Here is a 10,334-nt window from a genome sequence, read left to right as displayed (position 1 = left end):
AAGGTGTTACAAATGTGCAATTATTATTATTTAATATTTTATTATATTATGACTATAGGAATGACATTTCCTGGCAGCTAATGGCTAGCTGGAGGAACTTACAGTCCAGTGTGAAACTGAGAGCTCTTAACACTGCCAGTCACTAGTGGCTAAGAAATTATTAACCTGGAGGCCATTATAAATATTATGAATAATAGTTTTATTTATTATGCCTCCCCATCATTCATCCAGGGCACTTTGAGTGTTGCATTGTAAAATAAGCAATTTAAGAAGGCCAGATAAAACATTAAAAAGCCAAAGGATTAGGCATAATTTATAAAAGAAGGTGGAGAAGAGAGAGGCAAATAGAAACCCTACACAGGTTTGATAGTGACTAATATTGAAACCATCCACATAGAATTAAATCTGCATATGTTTTATATAAGCTGGAACTTTTATTACTATTATAAACTGTCAGGTTTATGAATGGATAATAAGGACGATTGTGCTGGGCATTTCCTGACAGTGAATGACTGGCTGGGTAAAGCTTTTACATAACTGTTCAGCAGAAGATCTCAATGCACTTTACAAAGGAAGATAAATATAATTATACAATCAGGGAAATAGCCACAGAAAGTGAAGTACTCAGGGTCACACAAGGCATTGGTAGCACTGGGAATAAAACCCCTATTGCTGAGCTCCTAATTTAGTACCTTATCCAAGGGTCCGTGCTGTCTCTCAGAGCCCCTGCCTTCATCTTGGGTGTTCAACTCTTCCAACCAGTCACTAGCACCATCTCCTCCCCTCCCCCCCACCATCAGTCAGCATTACCCTACCTTAGACCTTAGTTCCTCCTGTGCTGCTGACACATGAGGCAGTCCAGTTCCTCCACTGATTATGGCTGTTTGTTAGTTGTGGTACCTCTTCCCAGGTGATACCAGCATATTCAGTATTCTGTGCCACTGTATTCTCCCAGCTCTTCCTTGCTTTCTCTTTCCTCCCTGGGGAACCCAATTCAATACTTGCTCAACATGTCTCCCATGTGGTGCACATGCCCCAGCCACATGAGCCTTCTTTCTTTGATGATATTTTCTAACATGTCCTGCTCTATCAGCTCCTTCAGTCTCAAATTTGTTGTTTTATCTTTCCATGAAATGTGTAGTATCTTCCTCAGCCATCTGTGATGGGCAGCCTCCAATTGATTTTTGTTAGCTGCTGTCATTGGCCAAGTCTCTGCTCCATACTGTAGTGTGCTCAGTACCGTTGCATGGTATAATCCGACCTTTAGTTTGGCGTGCAGACCTCTGTTTGACCAGATGTTGTTCATCCTTCCAAAAGTGGCGTTTGTTTCCATAACCTCATATGAATATCTTTATCTTAGCCACATCAGATGTCATCACGCTCCCCAGGGCACAGAACTCTTCTACCTGTTCAATTTCTCTTCCATCCATCTTTTTCATCTGTTGTCCAGTTTCCTACCTTAATCATCTTGGTTTTCTCTGTATTTACTCTCAATCCAATTTTTGCTTATTCCTCTTCTTCCTCCAATGTGAGGGCAAGCATTCCTTTTCATGTCGTACTTAGTAAACCAATGTAATCAGCAAAGTAAAGATCTTGCAACTCATCTCCACTAACCCATTTCATACCATCCATTATGCCTTTTGTTGCCTACTTCACCACCCAGTGTATTTTTAATGCAAAGAGGGACTGGTGATAACACACATCCTTGTCTAACTTCAATCCCAATATTGAACTATGCACCAGGCCTGTATCCAGTCTTACTGTGCATTTACTTCCATCATGTAAACTTAATGTTTTGTTGATCAGCTTATCTGATATCCCATACTTTCTAGCAGTATTCCACAGGGTTTCTCGCGGGACACTATCGAATGCTTTCTTAAAGTTGATTGTAATGGATTTTTTGCCAAGCAGTAGCTTTTTTGATGATCTGTCAAAGAGCAACTGTCCGTTTACAACATGATCTACCTGAACACAGCCTATCCTGTTCTTCTCTTAATATTTCATCCACTGTCTTCTTCATTCTATTCAGCATAACCATAGCCAGTACTTAGCCCAGAATTGATAGCAATACAATACATCTCCAGTTCGTGCCCTGAATAAGATCACCCGCTTTTTGCAATGCCACGATGATACCATCTTTCCAGTCTTGTGGCACTTGTTCTTTAACCCAGATTTTGTTGCAGAGACAGAAGAAGCAGAAGAGAGGGGAGAGTTCTAGCAGCTCTCTAGAATAGCAGACAACTTCTCAGGAAGAACCAGACCAACACAGGTGATGCCCAACAGGGACTCTCATGGACAGATGTTGAAAACCCATGAAGAACAAGTCAGATAACTGAAAGAACATTTCCATTCCTTATTAAACTGCTCAAAGCTGACAATCATGCACATGTTCAAGAGAAATGCCAGCGTTAAATTAGAAATAGAAGAGGGATCGATAACAGCTGATGAAATTAAAACAACTATCAAAGGCCACAAACAGAGGAAAGATCCTGGGGCTGACAGAATTGAAGCAGAAGTACTAAAGGCAGGAGGCGAAATTCTGGTTCAGCAGTTAACAAATCATTCAGTATTGCTTAATAAAAAATGGAATCCCCAAGTCTCTCTGTTGCAATTGCTTTTTATATACAAATGAAAGGATTAAAAAATAGTTTACATTTATTTCTCTTTGGAAAAATATCTTATGCCAGAAGGATATAATCCAATAACAGAGAGGAAATAATTTAGAGTTGTTTCCTCTGTCTTTTTGGTCTGTGTCTGTACCACATGCCTAGCACAACAGGGTCCTTGCCCATGACAAGAGCTCCTAACCATTATGGTAATACAAATAATAATGAATCTTAAATAGCGTGATTTTGAATAAATGTGTGCCACTTCAGATTCTAAGATCTAAAATTCAGATTATAGATGCCTTCCTGTTACTTTCAGTTTGAACATAAATTGCTTTTTCTCTTCCCTCAGCTTCTTTGAGGACCAGGAGTTTGAATATGATGCAGAGGATGAGGGGAAGCCAGTGAAGGCATTCAAATAAGGGAGTGACAGAATCTGAGCTGCAGGAAAGGAAAATGGTTTGTACAACAGCTTTGTAGCTCGACCGGAGGGGAAAGCAGGAGACCAGAAAGAGGAGGTTGCAGGGATAGATGACCAACGTAACAACAAGGTTTTGACTGTAAGGATGGATAGGAAAGGATCAATTCCAGAAATGCAGTAGAGGATTTGGTGGTAGAAGAAGAAAGAGGAGTCAACAATAACAGCAAAGCTGCAAATCTGGGTGATGGGAAAGACAGTGGAATCATCAGCAGAGAAAGAGAGAGGAGGGTTTGGGATTAAAGGATTAGGATTTCAGTATATTGAGTTTGAGCTGGCAGTAGGACATCTACAATGTGATGGCAGTAAGACAATTGGAATATTGAGAAATAATAGAAGGGGATGTGAGGAGTAAACAAGAGGATTTCAGATTTGTCAGTACAGAGTTGGTAACAGAAGCCATGAGAGTCAATGAGGTTTCCCAGCGACGAAGTACAGAAAGAGAAGACTAGAAGACTAAGCACTAAATCCTGAGGGATGGAGATGGAAGAGAGGATGAGGAACTATTGCAGCACAGCTAGAAGATGCAGAAAGATAGATTTTAGGAGTAGGACTAGGTGAATATGGAGACATGAATGTCCAAAGAGACTCCAGAAGGAGAGGCTGACCAAATGTGTCAAAAGCAATAGCTAGAAAGTCGTGGCTTTATATGTGATCTTGATTAAATGCTGTGACTCAGTTTCCCCTCTTACTCTTTGCCCATCTTGTCCATTTTTGTAAGCTTTTGGGGGCTGGGACTGTTTCTTCCTATGTGTTTGTACAGCACCTAGCACAAGAGGGCTCCAATCACGGATGGGCCTCTAAGTGCTACTACCATAATAATAATAAAGATAGAGCAAGAGGGTAACAGAGAAGAGGCCCTTAGGGTTGGCCAGCAGGAGAGCATTAGTGACCTTGGTGAAGATACTTTGGTAGAGTTGAAGGGTGGAACCAAAGCCTGTTAGGAAAGAAAGTCAAAACCATGAGAATAGAATGTACACTTAAGGAGTTTAAAGGCAAAGGAGTAATGGCTGCATTGGCAGGGTGATGACTGTACCGGATGATCAATTAATCTTTTCCATCTTTAACTCTGATAGAGAGATGAAGCAGTAGCTGGATGGGTAGAGGACTTCAGGGAGGGGCCTCTTGTTTTTGAAATAAACTAAAAAAAAGAAGAGAGCAGGCAATATCAAATTTCTCCTTGAAGAAATTAGTGAGCTTTTGAGCAGATGGCCTCAAACCCCTACTGTGTCTTTCATGATCCTGCAGCATACAGGCAGATTGAGGCCAAGTCACTATGGCCCTCCTACACAAGGAATGTAGACCACTGCAACATCTAACTTTAGGTGCCTAGAAAATCAAGGAACACTGGGATCCACAAAGCCTACGTTAAGCACCTGGGCTCCCTATGCAATGAATGGGGAAAGATGGGCACCTAAGAATGGGATCCACAAAAACCAGTATGGTAGGCAGAGAGCTGCCTAAGCTAGACAATGGGAAATGGCAATGAAAGGGGTGTGTCCTAAGACCTGCCCCCCTCATGGAATTAGGCACCTAAATCCAGGCTGCAAGGAGGTACCTATCTCTGTGAGCAATCTACACCAAGTACCTCACTCCTGGAATCAGGCAGCTTAGGTGCCTAAGCCATTTCTTGCAAGGAGGAGAAGCTTCTGCTACCCTTATAATTTCTAGGCCAGTGGTTAGAGCATTCATCCAGGATGTGTGAAACCCATGTTTGTAGTGGTATATAGGTGATTTATACCCATGTAGCCTATTCTCCTTCCCACATGGGAGTTGGGGCTATGATGTGGGCAGCAGGACCATGGTGCACAGCTGTGGGGAGCCCTGTGTCATGGTGTGCCTAGGGCCCTGTTCATAATGCACCAGGTGCTGCAGAGACATACAAGAAGACACAGTAGCAGCCTTGAAGAGTTTAGAGCCTTGTGGTTTTTGCAAATGTGAAATAAAATGAAATGAAGTAATAGGATGAAATTTAATAGTGAAAAGTGCAAGGTCATGCATTTAGGGATTAATAATAAGAATTTTTGCTATAAACTGGGGATGCGTCACTTGGAAGTAACAGAGGAGGAGAAGGACCTCGGAGTATTGGTTGATCACAGGATGATGATGAGCAACCACTGTGACATGGCCGTGTAAAAAGCTAATGTGGTCTTGGGATGCATCAGGCGAGGTATTTCCAGTAGAGATAAGGAGGTGTTAGTACCGTTATACAAGACATTGGTGAGATCTCATCTGGAATATTGGGTGCAGTTCTGGTCTCCCATGTTAAGAAAGATGAATTCAAACTGGAACAGGTATGGAGAAGGGCTACTAGGATGATCCGAGGAATGGAAAACCTGTCTTATGAAAGGAGACTCAAAGAGCTTGGCTGTTTAGCCTAACCAAAAGAAGGCTGAGGGGAGATATGATTGCTCTCTATAAGTATATCAGAGGGATAAATACCACAGAGGGAGAAGAATTATTTAAGCTCAGTACCAATGTGGACACAAGAACAAATGGATATAAACTGGACATCAGGAAGTTTAGATTTGAAATTAGATGAAGGTTTCTAACCATCAGAGGAGTGAAGTTCTGGAACAGCCTTCCAAGGGAAGCAGTGGGGGCAAAAGACATATCTGGCTTCAAGACTAAGCTTGATATGTTTATGGAGGGGATGGTATGATGGGATAGCCTAATTTTGGTAATTAATTGATCTTCAACTATTAGTGGTAGATATGCCCAATGGCCTGTGATGGGATGTTAGATGGGGTGGGATCTGAGTTACTACAGAGAATTGTTTCCTGGATGTCTGGCTGATGAGTCTTGCCCACATACTCAGGGTTTAGCTAATCGCAATATTTGGGGTTGGGAAGGAATTTTCCTCCATGGCAGATTGGCAGAGACCCTGGGGGTTTTTCGCCTTCCTCTCCAGCGTGGGGCAATGGTCACTTGCTGGAGGATTCTCTGCACCTTGAAGTCTTTAAACCACGATTTGAGGACTTCAGTATCTCAGACATAGGTTAGGGGTTTGTTACAGGAGTGGGTGGGTGAGATTCTGAGGCCTGCGTTGTGCAGGAGGTCAGACTAGACGATCATAATGGTCCCTTCTGACCTTAAAGTCTATGATTCTATGATTCTATAAAATAATGCATAAGACTAAATACAATGAAACTCCACAGTGGCAGCTCCTGCCGTTCCTGTCCTGGGGGGCTAGACCCAGCTCCCCACTCCGGGCATTGCTACCTGGCACACAGGGTGACAGTGCCACTCAGGTTTGGCCCTGCCACCTCTCTGTCATGACAGCTGTGTGTGTGACTGGACCAAATTTGAATGAGTGGCATTGTGATCTGGTGCATGGGCTCATAGTGCCACACTCAAATTTGGTCTTGCTGTCCCCTTTGTCATCATGATAGAGGAGCAGTCCAGCCAAAACTGAGTGGCACTGTGACCCTGCATGTCAGGTCACAACACCCAGAAAGGGGAGCTGGGTCCGTCCCTGCAGGACAGGAGCCATCAGTGTAGGGGTGAGTGCAGGGCAGGCTCTCTCTGCAAACCTAACCATAGGAACTCCTACTCCTGCGGCAGGAATCAGGTCCTTCCTCCATGTGGATAAAATGGATAAAACTGAATAACACACAAGTCCTCCAAAATGAAAATTACAAAAAAAAATTAAAATAACCTATGAACAAATGGTAGAAATTATGCAACATGTGACAGCCACAGCCATAAGTGGGGAAATAGGAGGATGAATGAATGTTACTAAAAGGCCACTATGGATTCTTATAACAAGATGTGCATAAATCCTATGTATCCTAATATGCGTGAAACTACTAAAATCCCCCTCCAGGGCAAAGCATATCCTTATCCAACCTCCTGGCATCCTTCCTCTCTGCTGAAACACCCTTTCTCCTCACTTCACGTGGAACTCAGGGCAAACATTCTTACACATGTTCCATATTTTCCCTGGAAACTCTGAGCATAAATCCCACCCCCAAGCTCCTAAGGTATAAAGGCTGCTTCCCAGGCCCCAGGCTGCATGAACAGACAGATGGCAGTGTCTCTCAGAAGGAGCCAGTTCACAAGACTCGTCAATCCCCTGCAGCACCTGCAAGCCTACTTCATTCCTGCTGCTGTCTGACCTCCCAGCTCACTGGAGGTGTCAATGATCCACCTCAGGCTAACTTCCCTTGTTATTGAGGACAGTCATCAGCTATTGTCCTGACTATTTGCACCTGCTTTGGAAGTGATGGTGGGAAAAGGTAGAGTGCAGAATTCTTGACCTTCATCATTGTCCTTTCTTGCTCCTTCTTCAGCTCCTTGCAGGATGGCTTGAGCTCTGCCACCCACAGAGACCCATCCTTGTTGCCAAGCCTCCGTACTGCTTGGGCACCTATAATAACACATGTCCCCTCATCACTGTCATACCAAAATGCTAGAGGGAACAAGAGATGCAAATGAACTAATAATTTCCACTTGCAGTCTGAATCTGCCACCTTTATTCACACTGGGCAGTACCTTACTGAACAAGTAATCCCACTGACTTCAGTTCTACATTCTCACAGAGTAAGGCTATCAGAACTGGATCTTCAGTAAATAGTGTCTGACATGTCCAGGAACATTCTTCTGCCACCACAAAACTTTTGCAGAACTTAGTAGCATTAGCATTTTGAATTCCACAGAATCAGGTGTTATTTATGCAGCCAGAAGGAAGCCACAACAATATGATGCAATGAACTACAATAGACAGGGTGCAGGGGCACTACCTGGTCCTGAGCCAACCAGGGGTCAACCTCAGCTCAGCCTCCTTCTTCTCTTGCATAGGTGCCAAAAGACTGTACACTGGCTGCTCCAGAGACTGAGAAAGGAAATGCCTCTTGGGAAAGGGTGGGGTCTATAAGTGGAGCATAGGACTAGGTTGAGTCCCAGGCTGAGACTGTTGTTTGTTTGGGGTTTTTTTGCTTATGTAAATCTATTTGATTCTGGTTATAAACATTCTTCTTTGGAGGAAAAACCCTGTTGACTTAGCCTGTGTGCTGTTTCTGCTCAGTCACATGACTGACTTCCAACAACTTTATTTGCTTTACATTGTTGTTCACATAAGCTAACCCAAAATGCTTCGCAGAGAATTAAATAATACATTCCTCTAAAAGGAGAGTGAGAAAAAGTAAGAGGGATGAGCAGGAGAAGAAAAGAGAGGTCTTCATATAAGATTTGAAAGTAGATGGAAAATCAAAGAGGTGCAGAAATAGAGTCTGGTATTTAATGGCAAGAGCTGTAGAAGAGCTTGTGTGATGGGATGCCAAAGAGGCTGGTGGTATATGAGCAGAGGGACAGTAGAAAGAGACAAGGGCTATGAGACAGAAGGAACAAGACTGGAAAGGGTTTTAAAATCAAGCAGGATAATCTTGAAATGGAGAAGGGAAAACTGCCTTAATTCCAAGATAAAAATTCTTCATAATTTCCATCGCTTCCAGCTGGGACACATTTTTTGTCCTAGCTGGAAAAGGCTTGGAAATTCTTAGTGGTTGCAGTTGGGAACTTGCAGCCTCATGCACTAATTGCTGCTCACTGACTTATTAGATCTGTAATTAACTTTGGGTCTGAAATAATACCTGTGGCCAACTGGAAAATCATTTAACCTTCAAAGATATTGAATATAAAGATATGTAAAAGTTGCCATGTTCAGGAATTGCTTGCCATATTTCCAACAGCTGTATGCAAAGGATGGAAGCTGTCTTGAATGGTGCAGATGTAATCTCCCAGAAGTAGTTTTCATCAGCTGCTTCTGTATAGCTGAGCAACAAATTCTCTTGTCATTATCAAAGGTAAAACCTCTTACTTGGACCTGCATTTATAAAGACTCCTGGAATTTCAGCAAGCTCTGGCATCCTCCATTCAAATGGCATGCTTTGTCTTCCAGACTTTATCTACAACTGAAAAATCAGATTGATTTTCCTTCCGCTTACACTGGTTTTAAATTGTGCAACTCAAATGACTTAGTGTAAATCAAAAAGAATTATTTTTATCTCCAAACACATAAGCATGGGCTTAGCTTTATTACAGTGAACACTCTCATTAAACACCTCTGTATGTGTGTTCAGGACTGGGGCCTAAATTAATCTGAAAATCAGGCTCATCATGTCTTGGCTTTTAGGAAGACTTTGTTGTCTTATGATTAGAAGAGGATGGTCAGAACCAGAATTCCTGAGTTTCTACTAGTGATTTGTTTGGACTCGTGACTGCTCTATGCCTCACTTTTGCAGTCTGTGGAATGGGGATAATAATACTTTTCCTTTGGGGGGGGGCGCAAAGAGAGGCTAACTCATGAGTGTTGGTTATAAAGTGCTTTGAGATCCGTTCATGAAAGCGGCTATCTGAAAACTTCAAGTGGTGCTCTAGTGCATGTAAAGTACTACTCACTGCCTGTGTTTTACCTGTGTCAGGCTAAACTGCCTGTAAATAAGCAATAACCGAATGGTGAGAGTTTGTCACCGGGGTGTGAATGATTCCAATCCGTGTATATGGTTACAAGTTGATTCAGAGCTTTCTGTGCTAATCCTCCCCTTGGCTTCTCCCTCACAATCCTCTCTAGCAGCGATAAATTCCCCCCTTGAAATTAATAATGCCAAGCCCGTCAGTGTTTTAAAATCCAAACTTAATTTTGTCCTCTTGAGCTTTGCCTTTGGCACGTGAAAGCAGAAGCTTGAAACTCTATTATTTGGAAAGTCCGCTGGGATGCCTTGGCATGGCAGGTGCTATATAAGTTTAGTGCTGCATTGCTACTAAAGTCCATTAAGAGGGATCTTCCTGAAGCTGTCAGCACACTGCAGATTAAAACCAGAAAAATAAAGGCATGCACAACACATGCCTCTCTAATGGTTCAGACAGCTGCAGAGAGGGGACTCATCTTTGGCTTGTGATCAGTTTACAGCTAGGTTCGCTGAAAAGGGTGTTCGGCTTTCTGTATAAGCCCTGCAAAAAATATTAATGGAATCAACCTTGTGTGGGAGCCAGAGGAAGGTTTGTATTGAATCCAGCCCTCTGTTGTTTCTATATTATGCCCCATACCAGTTCTCTAACTTCAGGCAAGAACTAGCCTTTAGCACCACTACTTTCAGGAAGCTAGCATGGTAGACAACTTAGTATTGGTGAGGTGAGAAATTTATTTTGAATTTTAGAAAGCCTTGGACAAATTCCCTGACAAGAGGCTATTCAAGAAACTAAGTAGCTATGGGGTGAGAGGCAAAGTCTGGTAGTAGATCAGAAACTAA

The sequence above is a fragment of the Lepidochelys kempii genome, chromosome 3 (genome assembly GCF_965140265.1).
Source record: "Lepidochelys kempii isolate rLepKem1 chromosome 3, rLepKem1.hap2, whole genome shotgun sequence".
Lineage (NCBI taxonomy): Eukaryota > Metazoa > Chordata > Testudines > Cheloniidae > Lepidochelys > Lepidochelys kempii.
This window is presented reverse-complemented; position numbering follows the sequence as displayed.